We start from the raw sequence: 25,876 nt of genomic DNA, 5'->3' as shown, positions 1-25,876 counted from the left end.
TCTGCTAACCCTGCTACCCCAGTGAAAGATTTCCTTCAGGGAGCTCAAGAAATCAACACAGAAGAAGAGACATGGCAACTAAAAGCAGGAATTTTTGACCCCACCACACAAATGTGGTTTGGGCCCAATAAAAAACCCATAGTGCCTATTGGAGCACAATGGCCACTGCTCCAGCATGTACATCAATTAACTCATTGGGCACTTGAAGAGGTAGTTTTGTGGGGAAAACTATTTTTGGAAACTTTCTCCCACAGTGGTTCATAAAGCCTATATACATTGTACTGTATGTCCTAAATATAATCCCAGGAAACCACTTCATGGGTCATAAAGCAACTTTTCCCCTCCTAAGAGACCCTTTGAGGTATGATAATTTAACTTTGTTGAAATGTCACCGTCTCAAGGATATAAATATATCTTAGTAATGACTTTTTGTGTTCACATTGGGTTGAGGCTTTCCCTTGCAGAAGAGCAATGATTTTAACAGTAGGTAAATTGTTACTAGCAAGAATAATTCCTGTTGGGGAATTCCTATTGAGTTACGAGCAGGGAACTCATTTCACTGGACAAATAATTAAACCTATTTGTGACATTTGGCCAATAATGCAGCACTTTTACTGCACTTTTCATTCCCAATCCTCAGGATTGGTAGGAAGAACTAACAGCACAATCAAAACCCAATTGCTAAAACTTTCAGAAGCATTTAATCTCTCATGGCCAAAGGCTCTTCCACTAGTGATCCTCAATCATAGATCTACACCCTTTGGTAGGCATTAGCTGTCTCCTTTTGAACTAATAACGTGACAGCCTATGCAATTAGATGAAGGAATGTATGAACCAACTTTACTCAAAGGAGATATTTTACATTATTTTCAAGGTTTTATTAATACACTAAAAAGAAATTAAAAATTGATAAGTCTTTTCACAGCAAGCTCCCAAGAGATTAAGACCTTAAGGATCATGGACTACAACCTGGAGATTTTGTTTAGGGGAAGAAACACCAAATTACAGATTCTTTGCAGCCTCATTGGAAAGGACCATACCAGGTACTTTTAACCAATCCATGCATTGCAAAATTAGAAGGCATAAACTCATGGATTCACATTTCTCATTTAAAAAAGACCACTCCTCCTGAGTGGATTTCAACTCCTGTTACTGACACCCAGCTTCAACTTACTAAGATAAGTACTACCAAACCAGAATAAGAAGAAGCCGACATCTGCTGTAGACAACTGTCTCAAGATCCTGGGCCAGGCCTGTATTCCCAATCTTATATCTCCTCATTTAAATGTTTTTAATGCTTAAGCTGTATATCCATTTATAATTGCTATAATAATCATATTCTTGAGTATATTAGCAATTTTAATACTTTTATGTGACACTAGTCACCTGCTTTGTGTTCTAGATTGCATTTTTTGGTACCTTTTAACTATTATTCCTATAACTCTAATGCTTTCTTTCTACCCTTCTAATCTAAAATAGATCAGAGCTTAAGTACAAAATCTTTTAATTAACTACCAGAATGCCATTTAAGGTTTCTCTGATACTATATTTGTTTACTCAGTCCACATCAGAATGGATAGCTAATAGAAACGTCTTCTTACAATAGGCTCATTCCTTTGCATCATATAATAATCAGTCCAGTTGTTGGATATGTGGGCCAACTTCCCCTTTCTAATACATCTGCGTTACCTTGGTGGGTTTCTCCCTTTCAAGGTACAGATTGGAAAGATCTAAAGCAATTAATTATGACCAAGAAGTCTAGTTACAATGTTCACAGTTCATGCGATATTACTAATTATGATCCTGAAACAAGGCCAATAGCCAATACTATTAATGGCACAGGACAAGGTTATCTCTTTTCTGTTGATCAAACTATTCAATTATCCCAACAATTTGCTGCTAAAAAAAAAGAAATTTGATTCTACAAGAACTACGGGAGGTTTCACACAAATCTGGGATATGTTTCTTTGGCTCACTCCTGGTTATGGGTCTTTGAGTACCTCAGCACTCTTATGCTAGAAACAGAGAAACTATTCCAAAAAAAAAAAGGATTTACATCACTGTACCCAAAATATGGGATGGATACCACCCACAGTCATGTCAAAATACTATCATTCTTAAGGAAAGTGATTGGTTTGCAACAGACTGATCTCAAAGGCCAGGCATTTATTGGGTGGCACCTAATGGAACTCAGTGGTTATGTGGAACAGCTCTTTGGCCTTGGCTACACCTGGATGGCTAGAACGCTGCACCCTGGGGTTCCCTAAGATGCAGGGAAGGATTTGTCCTAAGTTAACAACTGTTACCAATCTTCCTCTCCTTAAGGCCAGATGGACTTGTTCAGTGTTCCATTGGTATGACCAGGTACCTAGTAGCTATATTTGTTCCCAACGCAGCATTTGAGGATGTCATGTCACTTATAGAGGTCCTAACTAAATTTATTCAACAAGTCCTTAACAATAGCCAAACAGGAATAGTTTCATTGAATACTGAGATGTCCTAAATGAGAAAGGCTGTCCTTCAAAATAGAATGGCCTTTGATATTCTAACTGCATCCCAAGGTGGCACATGTGCTATAATTCAAAATGAATGTTCTGTTTTTATACCTGATGAATCTTCCAATGTGTCATCTCTGTTAAAACACATGAAAAAAACAGGTGAATGCCCCAAGCAATCCCTCAACCAAGTCTGGATTTGTTTAGTTGGCTCCCTTCGGATATTGGGTCCCTTCCACAATCTGGATTACAATTCTTATTTTTGTTACTTTTTGGAATTCTTGTATTAATCAAAATATTCAAGCTAATTACAATTTTCTTTACTTAATGTTGTAAGACTGATAGACAAGCTAGAGTAATGATCGCTGAACAACTTGAGATGGTTGATCATTCTTATAATTCTGAATGACCCTCTTTTTCTGATAAGGATTACGCTTAGGACTTACTCTTCTGAGCTAAACACATTATTATCATTACTACTATATCTGCTCTACAGTTGTTAACTGTTATAAGTGATGACTACAAAATTTTGTTGAAGCGCATGTAGAATGTTTGTACGACAATCCAAAACTACTGACCTATGGAATGCTTCCTCTATCAGCATATACCTCTATGTCTGCTCTTTAAACTCAGCTATTTTCCCCCAACATGAATAACTAAGTAAATTAATAAAATAAAACCCTAGCTCCAAGGGACATGATGGACCCAGGGTAAGCGGCAACCATCCTGGCACTGATGGGACAACTTGATCATCAATACTTTCTATTGAAAGATTATTGATTGAAAGAGGAAAAATGATGAAAAATAATAAGAATAATAAGTGTTCACATTTTGAGGCATATGGGGAGTCCATTCTGGTTTAAATCTGATTTGGCCTAAAACTTGTTTTTCCCAGAACAGCCTGACTTACGGTCCACCCAAAATGCATTGTACATCTGCTTCAAATATTTTCCCAAAGCAAAGAATGCATTCTTTAAAACTAGGGATGAAGGTCTCCCTTTCTCTAATGCTGATACCAATGCTTCTTTCAAGATAAAGTTTTCTTCCCAGAGAACTGAGTTCAAATTGACCTGCTGTGTATGTGCTAAACTGTGGCAAAACATTTCCTTGTGACTTTGGAAAAAAATTGTATTCCCATCATGATTAGCATATGTTCTGAAATGGTATATAACCATTCTATAAACCACGCTTCCCCAGACTGCTTTCTTCCCTGGGGAAGAGAACACTTTCAGGCTAGTTCTCACATTAGCTCATTAAATATCTCTCTTATCTATAGATTGGTTATTGATTATTTGCATTGACAGTTTTATGTTTCAGGATTTGGTTTATCTTGTTGAACATTTCATGTGTACTTAAAGAATGTGTATCCACTTTTGTTGAGTGAAGTGTTCTACAAATTGCAATTAGGTCACTTTGATTGATAGTGTTGTCTAAGTTTTCCATATTCTTGCTAATCTTTTGTCTACTTGTTCTATGGATTACTGAGAAAAGAGCATTGATATCTCCAAATACAATCACGGATTTCTCCATTTCTCTTTTCACTACAATCAGCATTTTACTTCATGTATTTTAAGGCTCTGATGTTAAGTGCATTGACATTCAGGATTATTGTGGCTTCCTGGTAAGTTGATCCTTTTATCAAAGTGTAACATCCTTCTTTACAGTGTCTACTTTTCCTTGCTCTGAAATCTACTTGGTATGATATTAACTCTAGCTTTCTAGCACTCAAGCTTTTTTTTTTTTTGGAACAGCTTTGTAACAGCATTATCAAGATAGAATACATACACAATTCATCCACTTAAAGTTTACAATTCAATGTTTTCTAGTATATCATAGAGCTGTGCAACTTCCATCACAATCAACTTTTGAATATTTTCATCATCACAGAAGGAAACTTTGTACTCTTTAGCCATCACCACCAGTACCCTCATCTCTCCCAATGCTAGAAATCACTAATATGCTTTCAGTTTCCATAGATTTGCCTATGTTGGACATTTCATACAAATGGACTCAGACAATATGTCATCTCTTGTGACTGGCTTCTTTTCTTCAGCATAATATTTTCAAGGTTCATCCATACTGTAGCATTGTATCAGCACTTTATTCCTTCTAAAACCTTTTAAAATTTTGTTTAATTTACATAAACTTCACCTTTTGATGTATAGTTCTAGCACTTTACAAACAGAACGGTTCTCTTATCCCCCAGCCCTGCAAAAAAATCTCCCTTTAGAGTCACTGTCCCTTTCCCTCCATTCCTCATTGAAACCCAACACATAAACTTCAACAACCCCATTCTGTAATCCTTGGGAATTCTCAATCTTTGATCCACTACAGACTCGTAGTCAATGACTACCAACAGCCCTTTAAAAATGAATCCCCTGAGCCTCAGATTCACTTCCCCAAACCTGGGCCAACCTCCCCCAAGAGTGATTCCCCAGTCCTCCTCACCTGGGACACAAGCCCAGAGCTCAAAAGCGACCAGGCCTCCTCGACTCCCTCCAGGCCACACCAGACGCTGCTATAGCTCCCTACACACTTCCAACTCTGGCCCACAGCAGTGTAGGTTCTGTTGGCACTGGGGGGCCAAGGGCCACTTCCCTGCCCTCTCCTCACAGTGCCTTCCGGGGCTGAGGCATCATGCCACACCCGCTGGACTCTGCCTGCCTTTACCACGCACAGAAGCAGCAGTGGCTTGCCAATACCCACAAGGCGTCTGCCCAGGTACATGGATTTTGCAGTATGGCCCAGTGAGGCAACATGGCCGCGCCCCAGTCACTTCTTACTACTAGAAGCGGACATTTTCAAAAATGTGCCATGCAGGGGTAAAACTACCGGTTTCTTTGGCCAGAGGCCCACTTCGGCAGAGCCGATTGTAACAGCTCCAGCAGCACCATCCACACAGCTGCGCAGCATGCTCCGCCTAACACATGGGCGTGATCAACATTTTTTGAATGAGTAAAACACCAACCCATCCCTTCACGGACCTTCCTATTAATTTGCTCTCACAGACACCCCCATTACCAGTGAACTCCCCCTAACTACTCCCTAAGCACCGATTCCCTGGACACCCAGTCACTCATCTAACCCCTCATCCCCAGAAAGTAATTGGTACTAACAAACTCTACCAATCACTGAAACGCAGAAGTGCTCCGATAACGTTGACCCTCACAGTACTCCATAACTTTTTCTATTCCAGAACCTGAAGTGGCTTTTCTTGTGTACACTCCCCTCAGCGCGTTCAGGGGGCGCCAGTGATGTAACAAAGATCTACCCAAACCTGCCTTTTTCTATAGCCTTGACCTTTCTAAATTTGTGTCATCTAGGAGACTTTCTCAAAAGTTTTTTTCCTTAAAAAAACTAGAAATTTGCCTACAGGCATACTCTAAGCAGATACAAGGAAGGAGCCCTAGGGATTGGGAAAGCCACAAACTCAACCCCCTACAGACCTTTCCCCATTTTAACCTGCATGGATAAAAGGCTGCAACTCCCCAGCTGCCAGGAACTTGACAATATGGTTCCATCTTCTGTCCTGCCTACTGCTGAAGCCAGATCTTTATTGCTTATGTTAGGGGAAAAAAGTTTGTTTCCTATCTCAAGCCAGTGATCAGCCAAAAGAAAAATAAATCAAGGGTATCTAACAAAGGGGAAAAGTCATCCTCTAGCAATAGATATTTTTATAAAGCATATGTACTAGTAGACTATTCTACTAGCAGCTGGCTTCAGCCAACAAAAATGAAGGATTCTGTATACTTTCATTAAAATTGAAGCATTTAATGAATTAAATATATACAAATCTAATCATTAGTTTCATGGTTTGGTATAAGGGGAATGAAACAAAAAGGCTGCATGGGGGGTGTGATATCTGACCATTAAACATTGGGATGGTACACAGACTATCCAGCCTCTTTTAGTATCTGTTCAAAAATTTGGAGGGGAAATGAGTGGCACTCTTCTAAGTCACCAAATTGATTTTGCTAATTGCCATGAACTACTTCTGATTTCAGAAGAATAGTTGCCAAGACAGTTGCTTCAGACATAAGCCACCTCAGCACAAAGGATGACAATAATAATTCAATCTACCACTTATACAATGCTCCAGGCACAGTTCTAAATGCTTTACAACATCGTTATTTAATCTTCACAAGAACTCATGAGATAAGAGACTTTATTATTTCATCACACAGATGAGGAAACTGAGGCACAGAGAGGACATGTAACTTGCCCATGGCCACAGTTATTACGTAGTAAAAGTGGGATTGAATCCAGGCAGCATGCCACCCAAGTCTGTGCTTTTATCCACTATTCTATATGCCACTCACAGTATATCTTCCAGTGGGTGCTGCATAAAATATTTAAGATAAGAGACAGTTCCCACAAGCAGCCTTAGGTTAATCCAGGCCTCAGTTCCTTCAATGTTATCCTCTTCTATCCTGTTATGTGTAACTTCTAGTGACTGCACTGTCCAAATGAAAATTCATAGGAAAATAAACAGCCATATCTGAATCCATCTCAAAATTTGTTACTCAGTATTTTGGCATTCCTGAACTATATGGCCATAATAAAAGTCCTTCCTATTAATATGTTGCTAGGTATTTCAAAAGAGGTTAAGGTAATGGGAACATGGCACTGTATCTATGATATATCAAATTCTACTATAATTGGTGCCTGTTTTCCAAAGCAAGTGAGCTAAGCATATTTAAGTATGTGTTTAATTCCATTGAAAAGAGAACTGAAGGATGAGCTCTCTAGGTATCTTACTTAGAGAGAACTCCTTTTCAACCCCCCTTGATAGAGTATGCTTAAATATCAGTTACAGATTGCCCAGCTGTAGATAAAAGAAAAACCCAAATAACTACGGCTTATACACATATGGGTTTTTATTTGTCTCAAGTAACAAGAAGCCTGGAGGTAAACTGTCCAAGACTGGTGCAGGGACTCTGACACCATTAACAGCTCAGACTCCTTCTTTTCTGCTTTGTCATCTCTGTGTAACTTTCAAACTCATGGTAGCAAGATGGCTTCTGCTTATCCAGATATTGTGACCACCTTCTCGTCAGGAAGAAGAAAGAAGACGAAGTGCAAAATGTTCGTGCAGCTCAGATGTACCCTATATAATTAAAAAAGAAAAAAAATTTCCAGAAGCCAAACCCATTGGACTGCTGATCTTAAATCTCCTTGGCCAGAACTGGGTCATATGACTACTTCTAGCTAAAATGGGGCGAGGGAAAATACATATTTAAATTTTTTACTAGGCACAGTGCTACCCTAAATAGAATTGGAGTTTCTTATACTTAGGCAGAGGGAGAGAATAGATATTGAGTCAGCCACTAGTAGTGTCTGCTATGGCTGATAAAGGAGTTCACACTTCCTTTTGGTTTTTTAATTCCATCTTATGTTTCTTTTGCCTTTGTATATGTCACATGAACAGATCTGAAGAAGCTTAGTAACAGCTGGTGGCCTATTTAAATAAGCCAGCAAACGTTAGGAAATAAAACATATGTTTTGACTTATTGTTATATAATATCATGCTACTCTTTAAATATTGTTCGTTTTTTGGTATATTGTGAAAAATTGTCTGTGCCTCATGTGGTATGTGCATATTTTACATTCTGTTATTTTCATAGATGTATTTTCCAAATACATAAAATTCTTATTATATAACATAGCCAGGAAAGCAAACCACATATACTTGAGGGACTATTAGACCATTTATGACATTTTTAAAGCATCATGATCTTCCGTGAACATGTCTACCCTTTGTAGTAGAATATTTTATATAATATTTTCAAAAGTAATATACCATATCTGTAACAGGATTTTCCTTCTAATTTTTTAAATAGGAATACATTGTTCCAGGTGTATTAAATTTGTGATTACAAAACTACTTCATAAGGTTTCTCCTCAGTGTGAAGCCTGTGAAATTCAGTGAAGTTGGCCTTCTTGGTGAAGGCATACCCACATTCAGTAAATTCATAGATTTTCATTCCAAAACACATTCCTTAGTAATCATTCACTGGGAGGGACATTTCCAGAGTCATCAAGTTCAGAGGCTTTTTCCTCAAAGTGAATTTTCTGATGAGTAATGAGGTATGCCTTCAGAACAAATGCTTTCCCACTGTTAACCAAAATGAGAGGCTTTATGAGGCAAAGACAAGTTTTGAAGAAAAGAGAGGCTTTATTAGGTTTGCAAACTGGGGAAGTACACCTCAACTGGCAAGTTGATAGATGAGCACCTCCTGAGTCTTGGGGTGCCTGGTTTTTAAAGACAAAAAGTGCAGAGTATGCAAGGTTAAGGCAGAGTCCAGTTCAGATTGGTTGCCCTTTCCAGCTACAGTTTATCTTGTGCCCAGGGCTTTCTAAATGTCCTAACCGCAGGGAAAAACTACCTCATTGTTCTCCAGCCATCTAGTGACAGTCAAGGTTAAAATGTAATTTTTTATTTCTGCCCATAGTTCAGGTAGGTAGTCATGGTAACCATCATGTCAACTCTGGCCTCTTTCTTATCTCTTTCTTTTGTCCACATTCCTGGCACCAAAATGGTTTCTCTTCTGTGTGAAATCTCCATTGTATAAAGAGATAAGCCTTCTGGGAGAATGCTTTTCCACATTCATTGCATTTGTAGGGTTTCTCCCCAAGATGAACTTTCTGTTGTGTGATGAGGTTAAGTTTATGGCAGAAGGCTTTCCCACATCCAGTACATTCATAGTGTTTCTCCTCTGAATGAATTTTCTGATGTTTGTTGAGGACTGATTTCTTACTGAACAATTTCCCACATTCACTGCATCCATAGGGTTTTTCTCCTGTACAAGTTCTCTGATGTATAACTAGCTGTAACTTCCTGATAAAGGCTTTCACACATTCACTGCATCCATGTGGTTTCTCTCCTGTGTGAGTTCTGCTTGTTAAGAAGGATTGATTTCTGACTGAAGGCTTTTCCACAGTTACTGCACCCAAAGGGTTTATCACCCATATGCATTTTCTGATGTATTATAAGGTGTGATTTCTTACTGAAGCCTTTTCCACATTCACTAGAGTCATAAGATTTTTCTCCTGCATGAGTTTTCTGATGGAAATGAGGTATGATATATTGCTGAAGTCTTGCCCATATTCACTGCAATCATAAGATTTTTCTCCTGTGTGAATTCTCTGATGTTTAATGACATCTGATGAGTGAGAAAAGGCTTTCATGCATTCACTGCATCCATAGGGTTTTTCTCCAGTATGCATTCTCTGATGTTTAATGAGGTGTGATTTCTCACTGAAGGCTATGCCACATTTGTTACATTCATAGAGTTTCTCACCAGTGTGAATTCTCTGATGTCTAATGAGATATGACTTCTGGGCAAAGCTTTTCCCACATTCATTGCATTCATAGGGTTTCTCCCCAAGGTGAGTTCACTGATGAGTAATCAGGTATGACTTCTGAGCAAAGGATTTTCCAGTCTCTGCAATCATAGGGCTTCTCACTTATGTGAACTGTCTAATGTTTAGTGAGGTAAGCTTTCTGGGAAAAGCTTTTCCCCTACTCAATGCATTTTAAGGGTTTTACCCCACAGTGACTTTGCTGATATGTAATGAGATATGACTTCTGAGCAAGGCTTTCCTGCATTGATTGCATTCATAGGGCTTCTCATCTATGTGACATTTCTGGTGTTTAATGAGATAAGCCTATGGGAGAACACTTTCCCACATTTACTACATCCAAAAGGTTTTTCTCTTGTGTAAATTCTTTGATGTTTAATGAGGCCTGACTTCTCACTGAAGGCTTTCCCACATTCACTGCATCCATAGGGTCTCTCTCCTGTATGAATTCTCTGATGTCTAGTGAGTATTGACTCTGTGGTGTAGCCTTTCCCACATTCACTACATTAATAGGGTTGCTCTCCTGTATGACTTCTTTGATGTCTAATGAGACTTGACTTCTAGAAGCTGGCTTTTCCACATTCACTACAGATAGGGAGCATTTCCAGTGTGAAATCCCTGATGTACAATGAGACATGACTCATGACTGAAGGCTTCACCACATTCATTGCATCCATAGGGCTTCTTTCCAGAACGAATTTGCTGATGTATAAGGAGATTACCCTACTGGATGAAGCCTTTTCCACATTCACTGAATATCTAGGGTTGCTCTCCTGTATGAGTTTTCTGTTGTAGAATGAGCTGAGACTTCTTGGAGAAAGCTTTCCCACACTCACTGCACCTGTGGGGTTTTAGTCCTCTCTCAGTTCACTGATGTATAGTGAGCTCTGCTTTCCTATAGAAGACTTTACCACATTTAAGGCATTTATATGGTTTCTCTCCTGTATGAGTTCTCCGATGTACAGTGAGCTGAAACTTCCTGGAGAAATTTATCCCACATATCCTGCATCCATGGGGTTTTTTTCCTGTATGAGTTCTCTGACGTTCAGCGAGCAGAGACTTTCTGATAAAGACTTTCCCACACTCCGTGCATCCATAGAGTTTTTTTCCTTTTTCAGTTTGATGTATAATGAGTCGTGAATTGGTGCTGATGGTGTTTCCATTACTTTTAATTCCAGTGTAACATTTTTCATGCTTTGTATAAAGAAATGATTTCTCATATCTATTAAAATTATCAGGATTCTTCACTGCACAGCTTTTATGCTGGTTAACTAAATCTAAATTAGAGTTCAGTATGTCAAATGTATCGTGACTTTGCCTTAAAGTAACAAGTTTTCTACACAGATAAAAAATATTTCCAGATGAACTGTGTTCATGCCCTCTTTCCATATTGTTAAACTTGTTTTGGATTTCCAAGGACCACTGCATATTATCATCAATTTCTCCAACTTCTAGGAAAGAAAGTAATTATTTCACAATCACATTATAGAATAAAACTGCTTCTAAAATACAATGGTTTGGGGGGGCTCTTTTGACAATTCTACTGTCATATGAAAGAAATCATTAGGTGTAAATTTACTTCTTGGACATGAGGGGAAATACAATGAAATAAAGCCATAACATACAAAAAAGAAGTTGATACAGAATCAATGGTAGACAATTCCCACTCAGTAAAGTTTTGGCTGCTCTCCAAATAGCTCCTTTCAAAACGGGCAAAGAAGATGAAACAGAAATGCATCTCATTAACATGAGATAAAATAAGTTGGAGAAATATCAGATCTAGCATGATGGAGGATGTATCCATACATTCCACCAAAATTTATTGAATGTCTATTATGTACCATGCACTGTAGTAGCGTTTGGATATAAATGAAAGAGAAACACAGTCTCTGCATCCCACTGGGAAAAACAGAAGAAAATGGAAGCAAAGAAATAAAACAACTGCAGACTGAAAAGTGGTTCAAAGGACATGAAAAAGAATAATGAGAGTTCGTCATCATTAAATAGGTAATTGGCTATGAGAAAATACAAGTTGAGCCAAGAAACTAGGAATAAAAGAATGAACAATCTCAGGTAAAAATTACAAGTTTTTGTTCGAGTACAACAGCAGTGCAAAGGCCCTGAGACAGGAAAGGTTTGGGCCAGATCAAGAAATAGAAAGGTAGCCAGTAGGCCCCGAGTGGAACAGCTAAATAGGAAGAAGGAAGAGTTGAAGTTGAAAAGATAGAAAGAAGTTAGATCATGTAGATCTGGTAGCAGGAATCTGAATTTGATGCTAAGACCAGTGACAAGCCATTAGGAGTTTGAGAAAGTGGGGTGTCACATTCTGACTTACATTTCCAAAAGGTTTCTGACTGTTGTATGGATATTGATGGGAATGATACTCCCAACACTTCCTGAGTTCTGTATTTATATATCTTAGTTGCCATATATCTGGCATCTGTCAATTAAGGACTCCTCATCCTGGGTCAAGAAACTTGGGCACTTAATCTTCCATTTATCTTAGAACCACTTGTGAAACAATTTAGAATCATCCAGGTGAAAGCCAGGTTACCAAGAATGAGAGAAAAAATAACTCTCTCTCTCTCTATGATGCAGAGTAAAATGCCTTGCTGAATGTTCACACTGTCAAATACACCCAGTTTCCATTCCATTATTTTCTCAATAAAAAAAATCTATAATGGCCTTTGATAGCTTACTGATTTGAGCCAATCTATTAAATATTCTACTTCACCTTGCCTATTCCCAATTTCACACTAAGTTTCTTGGACTCCATCATCTACTTTATTCAAAAACATGATAAATGCCTCTCATTTTGGGCTATTAAATGTGTGCATGCACGCACACACACTCCTCCATTTACTATTCCTGTACCCATCTATCTCATTTCAGTAAATGGCAAGTCCATTCCATAAGCTGCTTAGGTCAAAAAACTTAGGCATTCATCTTTCTTCTTCATACCTGATATCCAGTCTCCTTGCTAATTCTGTCACTTCTATCTTTTACATGCATCACAAGTCTGATCTTTTCTCATGAACCCCACTGCTTCCACAAAAGACCAAACCAGCACAATCTCTTGACTGAAGTACTGCAATAACGTCCTAGCTGGTCACCTATCTGCACCCACGTCCACTTACATCTATTTTTCAGCCTAAGGCTAAACAATCCTTTTAAAACATTAGCCAGATCATGTCACTCTTCTGCCCTAAACCATTCAATAGCTCTCAGGTCATTCTGAAAAAAATCCTAAGTCCTTAAAATGGCCTGCAAGACCCTGCATCATGTGGGCCCCTTTCTGACATCATGTCCTATCAAGTCCCTCTTGATCACTCTGCTATCCACACAGGCTTCCTTGATAGTCCTCAAACATACCAAGCACACCTCTGCCTCAGGACATGGCTCTGCTAGTACACTCTTCCCAGACCTACAAATGCGTTATCACTCACTTCACTCATCCACCTTAGCAGAGCAGAGAGGCACTGCCTGCCCATCATTTATAAAACATCAGGCCCTCCCACGGCCTGACACTCATTACCCCCCTATATTGTTCCTCACTGCTCTAATTACCACCAGAAGAACGTATGTATTTATTTGTGTACCTCCCCCAATTAGAATGCAAGCTCTATGAGAATAAGAACTTAATCTCTTTTATTCTCTGCTATAGCCACAGAATACAAAGCATACTACACAGCAGCTCCTATTAGGAAATAAAGATACTGATGAATGAATGAATCAATGAAACAATCATATGTGTAGAGGAAATTGTAGAGATCAGTTTAAATGAGGCTGACTTTGAATTGAGGGAATGGAGAGAAAACTCTATATTGTATTTTGGAGTCCCTTGATCACAGAGGGATTTAAATATCATATAGTTGGTAATAGGGTTATAACTAGGAGCTTTTAGACTAGGAAAATTAAACCAAGAGTAACAACTAAGACGAATCAAGAGAAAAATCTGATCTAGCAAATATATGGAGAAATCAGCAAAGTATGCATGAGCTTTATGGTCTGATTTCAGGTGGGACTTTAGATTGTGAATTTTTTGTTTTTGTGTTTTTTTATTTAAGTGAATTCCTTTATTTAAGTATACTTGGGAGCTATAATTCATTCTGAAAATTACACTACTTACAGCTCTTCCTTTACTATTTTATTATAAAAATTTTCAAACATACAAACTGAAAGATATACAGTGAACAGCCATATACTCACCTTCATGACTCTACAGTTAGCATTTTGCTACATTTTCTTTATCTCATATTTACCCATCTGGAATGAGGAAACAGATACATGTACATTAAAAGACCAGATTACCATGGGATCACAACATCCAAAGTGGGGCTGAAAGCTAGGAAGGGAAATCAATATCACCCAATGAGGCAGAAAGGTTCACTAGCCAGAAGACAGTGATGAATTCAAAGTTCTTTCTTCACAGAGAGGTATGGAAGACTGGATTTCCAAAGCAAGGGAAGAGGAAGGAACATGTAATGGTACTATAGCAGGCAATGAAGAAGGGAAAGATTTGAGAATCCTCAGAAAGAAAAATATCTAAGCAAAACAAATCAAGATCCTAGATAAAATAAACCAAGATCAAATCCAGAGGTGAGAACATAGGAGTATTTTCCTCTAAATGCTTAAGCAATGAATATTAACACAGGACAGTAATAACCAGAGGCTCTGATAAGATATCCTTAGACATCGTCAAAAGTTCAGAAACTATGAGTCACCTCAACACTATTTCAAAGGTGTGACACCTTCACAAATGTAGGAATTTACTTCTTTTCTCTTCTACCTGGATGCTTCTCATTCACTTACCTGGAAAGCTCTGACCATGCATTTTTTCCTTTTGTATCCAGGGTTTGTCTCCTTGCTCCAATTTGAAGATTTCAATTGGTTGGGTACTTTGATACCCTATTCACGAAAAATAACAGAATATTTGGAAAAATATATTTGGGCATGAGATCTGAACATTGTTAAGTGATACCTTTTATAGACTGTACAACTGCACCTTGGAAAAGAGCTTTCCCTTAGGAGTAGGGGAAACATACTCCTTGTATGGGGCCAGAGAGGAGACTGAGAAGCGATCCCTCATAAAATTCAAGTCTTATCTAGGGGTCAGCAAATTATGGTCCATGGTTGTAACTAAGAATAGTTTTTACATTTTAAAAGAGTTATAAAGAAAAACAAAGAATATGTTACAGAGACAGTAGGTAGCCCCAATAGCCTACAGTATTTACTATTTTGCCCTTTGTAGAAAAAGTTTGACAATCTCTCTTACATTATTCAGCACTTCAGATATCCCCCAAAATCATTCCACAATTGTGAAAGGAAAGACTGCTGATCGAGCACCCTCAGTGACACAAGGAAGCAGCCCTTACCCAGTGACACCAGGTTGCTATAGTTCTCCAATATCACATCCTGCTATATCACATCCTTCTGAGCAGGGTCCAGTAGCCTCCACTCCTCCCAGGTGAACTCCACAGCTACATCTTCAAATAACAATGATCCCTGTAGTAATAAACTCTTCTTTAATCTGAGGTGATTATTTGATAGTTTGGAAGAGATGTACAGAAATCCATTCTAATCATTTCTACTATATAGGCTGTATCTATATATGTAAGTTTACATTATATATTGTGGAAGAAAGGGAAGTCTTATACAGACATCCTGCTACTGTAATTCAGTCACTCATTCACTCAATAATTCAGAAAGTTTTCTAAAGTGTGGTCAATAAAAACTCTTGTTAACCTGAACATATTTTCTGTCTGTGTGTGTGTGTACACTGAACTACATGCAGGAGATAACAAAATGAACACTTGCGTTCTTGCCTTCAAGGAGCCTTCACCGTATGCAAGTTCAACAGAAACAATAAACACCAGAACCAAACACGAAAAACCTGAAGATGCTGGAATTGTAAGTCACTAAATATAAAGTATGTTTGATATGTGGAAAGGTATAACAGAGACTATTAAAGATGAGTGAGCTAATTTCAAGAAACAAAGATGAATTCTCAAAATAAGAAATACAGTCATTGAAATTAGAAATTCAAACTATAGACTGACTGCAAATTAGATATAACTGAGAGAGAATTGGTGAACTAGTCAACAGATCTGAAGTACAAAAGAACTAAAATAGAAAATACAAAAGCAAGGTTGAGAAATATGAAGGAAAGAATGAGAATGTTGAATTTACACCTAAACTGAGTTTGAGGGAAGAATGGAAAAATTGAGAGAAGGTAATAACCAAAGATATGAGGGCAGAGAATTTTTTAGAACTGATAAATGACACCAAACCTCAGGACCAGGAAACCCACAATTCCAAGCAGGATCAGGAAAAAGATATCCACCCCTAGACATATGGAAGTAAAACTGCAGAATAGCAAACTCAAAAGGAAAATTCAAAACTATCCAAGGGAAAGAGATAGATACCTAACAAAAGAATAACAAATATAATTTATTGACAGCTGAGTTCTCAACAGCAACAATGGAAGCCTGAAAATGAATGGAATAATATTTTCAAAGTGCTGAGTGAAATAACCTTCAATCAAGAATTTTATATTTACTAGTATATCTTAATATTATATGTAGATTTCTCCTATTGTTTTTAATGAGGTTATGGTGATTCTCTTAGATTAGATCTAAAATTCTCTTAGATACATGGAAATATATGCAGCCAAATTATCTGTAAGTAGGGAATAATATACCTCCTTTTTTCCAAATTTATCTCTCTTTTTCTCTTTTCTTGTCTAGTATTTCCAAACAATGTGGTGTCACTGGACATGCTTGTCTTGTTCCAGACTTTAAGTGACATATCAAGGGGGATATGGAGATTTGTGAAGATATTTCAGACTGTTATGCTGACTGGGGCCCTATGGTATTTAATGGTCAGGGACCAAGGATGTTATATATCCCATAAAGCACAGGACAGTCACAACAGGAAGAACTGTCAAGCTCAAAATGTCAATAGTACCCATAGCCTCCCATTGAGAAATGTTGGTACAGTAAATTATATTGCATTCCAAAATAAAACCCAAAAATATTTGAAGGAATAAAAAAAGTCCATTATCCCACAATAAAAAAGTTGTAATGGGGGCTGGCCCCATGGCCTACTGGTTAAGTTCAGTATGCTCTGCTTAGGCGGCCTGGGTTTGGTTCCCAGGCATGGACCTACACCACTCATCAGCAGCCACGCTGTGGCGGCGACCCACATACAAAATAGAGGAAGACTGGCACAGCAGTTAGCTCAGGGCGAATCTTCCCCAGCAAAAAAAAAAAAAGTTATAATGCCTAGTACCCTATCAAAAATTACCAGATATGCAAAGAGAGAAAACATCACCCATAAGAGGAGAAAGAATCATTAACAGAAACAAAACCAGAAATGACACATATAATAGAATTAGTAGACAAAGATATTAAAACAGGTATTATACATGCATATGTTTAAGAAGGTAGACAAAAGCATGGCATGATAAGGCGTAATATGGAAGATATAAAATAGACCCAATTCCAACTCTAGAAATGAAAAAAACATGTCTAAGATGAACAATATATTCATTGGATGTAATTAATAGCAGATTAGACACTGCAGAAGAAAATATTAGTGAACTTGAAGACATAGCAATAGAAACTATTCAGTAGGAAACAGATGTACAGGCGCACGCACACACACACACACACATAGGAAACAGAGAAGCAGCGAGAGGAAACCTGTTCTTGCATATACCAGAAATCTGCTATTGAAGCCACCGTCCACTGTAGGAAGGGCCATCAAGAAATTTATTAAAACTTCAGTGCAAGGAAATATTTACTTCTCTGAGGAAATGATCCACTTTCTCTGTACAAAAATGAAAATCATGTAACATTTTGTATTTCTCTTGCTGGAACTGGCTGCCAAAAATATTGGAAATAATCTGGTAGCTCAACATAAATAACCTCTAGGATCTTACAGGTTTTTTTTTTCTTTCTTTTTCTTTTTTTGTTTTTTTGTGAGGAAGATCAGCCCTGAGCTAACATCCATGCTAATCCTCCTCTTTTTGCTGAGGAAGACCGGCTGTGAGCTGACATCTATTGCCAATCCTCCTCCTTTTGTATCCCCAAAGCCCCCCAGTAGATAGTTGTACGTCATAGTTGCATATCCTTTTAGTTGCTGTATGTGGGACACGGCCTCAGCATGGCTGGAGAAGCGGTGTGTTGGTGGGCGCCCAGGATCCGAACCCGGGCCACCAGTAGCGGAGCGCGCACACTTAACCACTAAGCCACCAGGCCGGCCCCTTATAGTTTTTTATTAGTACTCTGACCTTTAAAATTCTGAGCCGATTCTATGACCTGAATTTCCACCATTCCAAGTTTGCCTTGATATTGACATTATGGTTGATTTATTTTTCTTCAGATTCAGGCTTTTATCAATGTGTACTTTTCCAATTAATCAAATCCATTTTTATAAGCCTCCACAAATACATCAGAAAAGAAAAGGGAAATAATTAAATATGTAAAAATCACCCGGACCTTGGTCATCTTCTTTTGTTTTGAGAAAATGGCCAGTACCTGAGATCTCTGTCTTTTTACTCTTCTTGATTGTCACTGAAATTCTGGTCATAGATCTCACATCTCAAGTTAACGGTATCCCCAGAAATGATGCTCTCCTGGTCCTGGAACCTCCTCCCCCTTCTTCACTTGATTCTAAGGACTCAAAAGCAAACCCACTTTAAGTGGTACATTCTCTCAGGCCACCTTGTCAGTGTTGCTATAGGTGCTGTGGTAGGCAGAATCAGGTCCTCCCGACAAAGATATCTACATTCTATTCCCAGGAACTTGTGAGTTTGTTACATCATCTGGCAAAGAAGAATTAAGGTTGCTGATGAAATTACAGTTGCTAATCAGCTGACCTAAAAATAGGGAGATTTCTTGGATTATTTGGGTGGATACAATGTAATTACAAGGGTCCTTATAAGTGGAAGAGGAAGGCAGAAGACACCAGAGAGATATGATGTGACAAGAACTCCACACATCATTGCTGGCTTTGAAGATGAGGGGAAAGGGAGCCAGGAGCCAAGGAGTATGGGTGGCCTCTAGAAGCTGGAAAAGGCAAAGAAACAGATTTTCCCCCTAGAGCCTCCAGAAAAGAATGCACTCCTGCTGACACCTTGATTTTAGCCCAGTAAGATCCACGTTGAACCTACAGAACTGCAATATAATAAACTTGTGTTGTTTAAGCCAATAAGTTTATGCTAATTTATTATAGAACCAATAGAAAACTAATATAGGTGTCCTCCAACATGAAATCTTATAACATAAGTTTCCTTTTGTTTAGAAAACCACAAGATTTAGACCTCAAGGCAGTGCAAACAGTACAAAGATTAACATGCTAAGCAAATGATAAGTGTTTTCTTATTTAATCCTCACCACCAAGCGAGGAGTACCAAATCACTAGATCCATTTTTAAACAAAGGAAGTCAAGATTTAAAATTTGGAGATAAAGTACCCTGTCCAGAGTCACACACTTTCTAAGAGGCAGTGCTGGGATTCAAAACCAAGGTCTTTTTCTCTTCAAAAGCTCACCACTTTAACCACTATTATACTTTCTTAACCAGACCACTTCACAGTCAAAGTTCAGTTCTCTGTAAACTGCCTGAAAAGTTTACTGCCCATAGTGTCACACCAAAAGGTAGCACATAGCCATAGTACATAATTGCACTTCTAGAAACAGCTCTTAGAACACTCAATGCACGCATGCACACAAACAGAGCAACCTTCTTCCACAGAGAAACAGAAAAGGAGCATGTCCCAACACTCACTCCAAAGCAGCCAGTCAAAGAAAAACAAGGAGTCAGAAAGATTCACATTATAAGGTCACTAACTCAGCGGAGTTACTTTGAGTTTTTGCTTCCACTCCTTCTGGCCACAAATCTTTCTAAGACAATTTCCCCAGACCTTTTCTAAATCCTCATACCCACAGAAGTCTACAGCAACTGTTCTTTGACCTCTGGGTACATGCATTCCCCCTTGATCTCCAACATAGAATCACTTTACTCTAAGTACCAGGGCTATCAGATCTGCCTCCTTGTAGCACCAAGCCAAGAAAAAAGGTATAAAATTATTTATAGTACTATTAAGGACTACAAACTGTAATTATACAACTATTTAAGGACTATTCACAGGAAGGACGACATGATACAACATCTTGGACACATCCAAATTTCAATACTCCCTATCTATGAGCCCTCATGTGCCTCCTACAAGGAATAGGTAGAATTTCCTGATGATTTCTTGGCATTATGCACACTCACTTCAATGGAGAAACTCCTATTGCCCTAGAAAGAGCATCTGCCTTTCCAGAATATACACATACGAACATAAAAATGTAAATCTTTACAGAGCAAAGTAGGCCATAGAAAGACATTTTCACAAATTTCAAAAGTTAATATCAAAGAAGCTCATTCATTGACCACAATGCACCAAAACTAGAAATCAACAGTAATGAGAAACTCAACAAATTAATCAAAATAGAAACAAAAACCCGCATATCTAGAAAAAGCACATTAAAAACCTTCAAATTAAAAAGGCACAATATAAATGAAAACTCTGAATTATTTTGTATTAAATGGTAATGAAAACATAATATATGTAAAGCTATATTGGAGTATAAGAAGGAAACTTAGCTTTTAAATATTTTTTAGACGTGATATTGAAAATAAATGAACCAAGCATTCACCCTTGAAAGTAGTGGGCTGAGATCTGGGAAAGTCAAATCCAGAGAAGTGACTCTTTCAGTTGGGACCACTTTCACCATGGGGACCCCGCCAATAACAGGAGCAGTGGTTTGGAGACTGAGCTGTGCTTGTGGCAACAAAACAGTTAGAGGAACACAAGTGAAGAGTTCAGGATCTACCAAGGTCAGGGGCCCTGGAAACTCCAGCTCTTTGACTTGAGATCCTGAACACAGTGCCCTAAAAATAAAGGTGGACTGTAGCCCAACCTCAAATCATTGGGTGAGCCAGAAAATTCTCAATCCCTTAAGGAAATATGAACTTTGATTGCTAGGACCCATAAGCACCTGGGAGAAGCAGGGGAAAACAATCCTCTCTTCGGAAAGATAAAATCACCCTTGCCTTCTCAATATTTCTACATCTAATACATAAGAATAAAGAAAGATTGAAAGGATTGTAAAAGATATAACATGAAAACATAACCACAATAAAGAGGACCTCAAGGGAAAAAATAATTAATATGACAGAGGAGTATTTCATAATGATAAAAGGTTCTTACCAGGACCATCTAACAATTAACTACATGAATTTAAAATATATAAAGCGAAAACCAACAGAACTGCAAGAAGAAATAGAAAATTCTCATTTACAGTAAGAAATTTTAGTGTATCTCTCTTACTTAGTGAAAAAATAAAAGCAGACAAAAAATTAAGAATGAAGAATATAACAACGTGAACAGTAAACATGACTTAAGGGTCATGAATAGAGCTGACACTCATCAAGAAGATACACACACACACACACACACTTTTCAAGTACATGTGAAACTTTTACAAAAACTGATCATATATTTAGCCAGAAGACAAGTCTCCACTCATTTCAAAGGACTGAAATAATACAGAGCATGTTCTCCAACTGTCATGCCATTAACTTAAAAAATCAATGGCAGAAAGAAAACTGAGAAATCCTCATGTATTTGAAAATTATTAAATAACACACGGGTCAAAGAAGAAAACACAATGGAAATTAGAAAATACTTTAAACTTAACGTGGTAGGCAGAATTTTTAAGATGGCCCCATGATTTCTGGTTTCTGGTGTCATCCCCTGTATAATCATCTTCCCTTGAGTGTGGGCAGGATCTGTGCCTTACTTCTAGCCAACAGAATACACCAAAGGTGATGTGATATCACTCCCATAATTATGTTACATTATATAAGACTGTGTCTTAGCAGACTGGAATGTGATTCTGTCCTGCTGGTCTTGCAGAAGCAAAGAGCCATGTTGTGAGCTGCCCATGAAGAAGGTCATATGAAGAGAAACTACGGGAGGTCCCTAGGACCTGAGGTGGCCTACCAGCTGATGGTCAGCAAAAAGCAAGGGCCTGCAGTCACACAGCAGCAAGAAAATGAATTCTACCAACAACTTGAGTGACTTCGGAAGCAAATTCTTCCCCAGTTGAGCCTCCAAATGAGAACGAGCCTGGCTGACATCATGATTACAGCCTTGTGAGACTGACAGCGGAAGACCCAGCTAAACTGTACCTGGACTTCTGACCAAAGAAACTGTAAGATAACAAGTGTGTGTTGTTTTAAACTGCTAAGTAATTTGTTACACAGCAAGAGAAAACTAATAAACTGAATGATATAGAAAATTTTAAATATCAAAACTAGTGAGAAGCAGCTAAAGTAGCTCATGGAGAGAAATTTATACCCTAGTGTACGCTATATACTTTTAAATACATTAGTTCACTTAATTTCTCAACATCGCTTGGAAAGACTCATTCAAGGCACACGGCTAAGAGGAAAAACACTATTAAAAAGACAGGTTTGTTCATGCCACTCACTCTCGAGCCAAAATTATTTGCAGATAACTAAGACTGTTCAACTAGAAAATGTAAAGGAACCCACTGAAACGTTCACTTTCAGTAATATCAAGAGCAATTCAATTGCTCTATTAGAGTAAAAAATTTAGAAGCAGGGAATTTTTTTAAAAGGCACTACTTATAATTGCAAAGAAGTATAAACCACCTAGGAATAAATGTGACCACAAATGTCTGAGACATACATGAACAAAGACTCAGTAAATCCTAGGGGTTGGTGGGAGAATTTGGATAAGCAGGGAATCACAATGTGTTGCAGAAAACTATAACTGAATATAGAAGTCAAGCCAATCCAAAGTAATGTAAACATTTAACGTGACTCGAGTCACCTTGCCACTAGTTCATTCATCTGATGTGACACTATTGCAGCCATTAAGAAAATCTGTAATAGAATTGTTTATAATTAGAAATTAAGTGATAAAATCAAACGATATCTATGTTATATCTATGTTATATTGGAATGATGACACGGATCATTCCAAATTGAACGCAGCATAAAAAGATTTAAAACACACACACACAATGGTTTTCCCTGATCAGAGCTTAGGGTAATGGAGATGTTTTCACTTGTGGAGAATGAACGTGAAAGGAAATATCCAAGAGAACTGTAGAGTAAACCTGGAAACAAGAAAAACAAAACACATCTTTTATAACATCATTAGACCATATCTAACTACCTTGTTTGTTAGGAAGATAATGACTAGAGTGTTTACGTGAGACGACAAAGGAGTTTTTAATTAGTACCTTGAGGAAGAGACGGCCTTGAGGGAGTGAAGTGGATTTGGATCAGTTGGGTGAACGTATCAAGTGTGTTCCCAAGAGTCAACATTTGAAATTCAACCTCCACCTACCTACTCTTCAGGGACCCTGGCTCTCCAAAGCTCTAGCCTCATGTCTCTCCACAGACATACACTGGCCTCCTCCGCAACAAACAAAAAAACAACAAAAAAAACTGACTTCAAGTTAAACGTGAAATCTGAACCAGAAACCCCCAATCATTAACACCCTTCCCCCAGGCTTCTCCACGTCCTAGCCCCACAGTGAATCGAGAACCTGGACAAGACACCGCGTTCACTGATACACACCTACCACTCCAGTTGATAATAACTGACCCCATAAGCAGAATCATCCACACCAACAACAAATTCTGACAGGCGGACCCTCAGTCGTTAGTCTCTTCATATGCTTAATACTGACCGCCAAACGGCCGATTACCAAAGCCGGGACTCCCCCAGAGACTGAACCAAAAGAAACTCCCAAAACCGCCCTTCACTGGCCTCACTCTGGAGCCACGCAGACCCCGACCCTCCTGCTACTGAGCTTCTCAAGCCTCCACTGGCAACTACTAAAGGCTGAACTCATTCCCAAAACGATTGCGATTCGGGTGCTCTGGCGCAGAAGCCCCCTCTCTGGCTGTCACTAGCGACGCTTCTGGTCGGGCTTGGACCTCGGAGGCTTCACCGGTGTTCGAGTTACGGCCACCGGCCGGCTCTATGACGTCACGTGGCCACGCCCATCTCGGCGATTGGACCAAAGCGGCCATCGGCGGCTACGGCTCAGAGCAGTGAGAAAAAATGGCATCGTTTTTGGGGTACCTCCTTGCCTTTCTCTCCTTGTTGAAGATCAACAGCACTGTGCTGAGTAAGTTTTCAGAGGCCGGAGCATAGCCAAGGCCAAGGTGGCGTGGGCCGTATTCTATTTAGTCTCTTGGGGCGCTCTGTAAGCCATAGCGGAGGAGCACCATGGGGGCGGCCATCTTACAGGAAGTCCCGTTCCCTGGGGCGGGGAAGACCGTCAGAGCTAAAGTTATGACGAGTCTTTGGACAACCAACGACGTTTTTAGGAGCCAGACGTTAAGAAAACGGCGGTCAGACTATGGACAAAACACTTGAGACTTCCAGTCCTGGTGAGATTTGGGAATAGGGTGCAGCTGCAGTGGGAATGAGTAAGGCCCGTCTGGAGGTTAGTCAGAGACCTGTTGAAGGGGTGGAGCCAATGGTGAGGGTGGGGCTCTGTGAAAATCGATGCCTTCAGGAGCCTGGGAATGTAGGTACCTCTAGTAGGGAAGGGAGAGGTGTGAGGCTTCAAATATATGCAAATATTTCTGCAAACAACAAAGGGCATGTGAACAAACTTTTGGAACCCCTCTCCCTGCTCTAACAGGTGAATCTAGCAAGCAAACTGCATAGGCTTTAAGTCGGTGCAATAAAAGTTCATGCTGTACTATGAAGGAGCCATTCAGGCCATCTTCAGCCTGTGTCAAAATGACTTTGCAACCTCTTACTTCATAACTGAAGATGTCAGCTGGAGAAATCATCAGCAAGAAAAGATCAAGGGTACCTCGCTCATACATCCCCAGCTGCATTTCTTAGAGATTGAAGGAATAACTAACGACCCTGGTCCTTGCCTCCTTCCATGGATAGATAACGTCAGTCTCTCAGAGCTTGTTTGATGTATAACCAAAAAATTCTTGTTTATGTTACCTTCAGTGTATAAGCTGGAGAAAACACAGATGTACCCTCTCCCTTTTGACTTATATGATTGTTAGATGCATAAGCCATAAGCCCTTCTACATGTACACTGCTAAGAAAACAGGGTTTATAAACTGCATTCAGATCTGTAGACCTTGGAGCAGTTCCATGGGAGCATTCTGCTGAACTATTTCCTGGAGCTCAAGATCCTCACTTTGATTATTGAATAAACTCCTTCACTAATATTTACCTAGATTCTTTTTTTCAGTCAACAGGCATTTGAGAGTGATTAAATGATGAGATATGCTATTTGGTTTGGCATCATTCCCAAATAAAATACAGTCATGCATCACTTAACAGGCACTCTTAAGCGATTTCATCCTTGAGTGAACATCATAGAGTGTACTTACACAAATCTAGATGGTATAGCCTATTAGACACCTAAGCTATATGGTACTAATCTTATGAGATCACCATCCTATATGCTGTCCGTCAACCAAAATTTTATGTGGCACAGGACTGTAAACAATAAGAAATATTAGCTATTACTTTATGCAGGCAAAGGAGGTAGGTAGCAGAGGATATAATCTGTACATTCTTTTTAGAGGGCAATTTAGAATTATCTAAACAATTTAAATTTTTCATTCTTGTTGATCTAGAAATTCCTATGCTAAGAATTTTTGTTAAAAATTCTCTATATTAACCACAGAAATTTTGTAAATTTTTTAAAAATTAGGAATAACCTGAATGTACATCAGCAGGTGTAGTTTGGTAAATTAAACATATCTCTTCAACAGAACAGTCTATAGCCATTACAAAGCTAATTATAGAATTACCAGTATTTTTTAAAAATGACTTCTTGAAAGGATGAAATATTGATCAGAACAGTATTTATAATATGATCCTGTTATGGCAAAAATTCATAAACACATGCATTTCAAAATTTTGAATGGATTAAGTAAAACT

General features: G+C 38.6%; 1 long non-coding RNA gene across 1 annotated transcript; it reads right to left on the bottom strand.

Moving 5' to 3' along the window:
* Nucleotides 1–11,298: 11,298 nt before the first annotated feature.
* Nucleotides 11,299–25,862, bottom strand: LOC131397307 (uncharacterized). The gene is made up of 6 exons (XR_009216741.1): nucleotides 23,811–25,862; nucleotides 23,291–23,356; nucleotides 15,233–15,362; nucleotides 14,670–14,765; nucleotides 14,067–14,123; nucleotides 11,299–11,308 (listed from the first exon to the last, which is right to left on the bottom strand). It is a non-coding gene; the product is annotated as an uncharacterized LOC131397307 (long non-coding RNA).
* Nucleotides 25,863–25,876: the final 14 nt, after the last annotated feature.

Source organism: Diceros bicornis, chromosome 34 (genome assembly GCF_020826845.1).
Source record: "Diceros bicornis minor isolate mBicDic1 chromosome 34, mDicBic1.mat.cur, whole genome shotgun sequence".
NCBI lineage: Eukaryota > Metazoa > Chordata > Mammalia > Perissodactyla > Rhinocerotidae > Diceros > Diceros bicornis.
The sequence above is the reverse complement of the archived record's forward strand: the minus strand, read 5'-3'. Positions and strand labels throughout refer to the sequence as shown.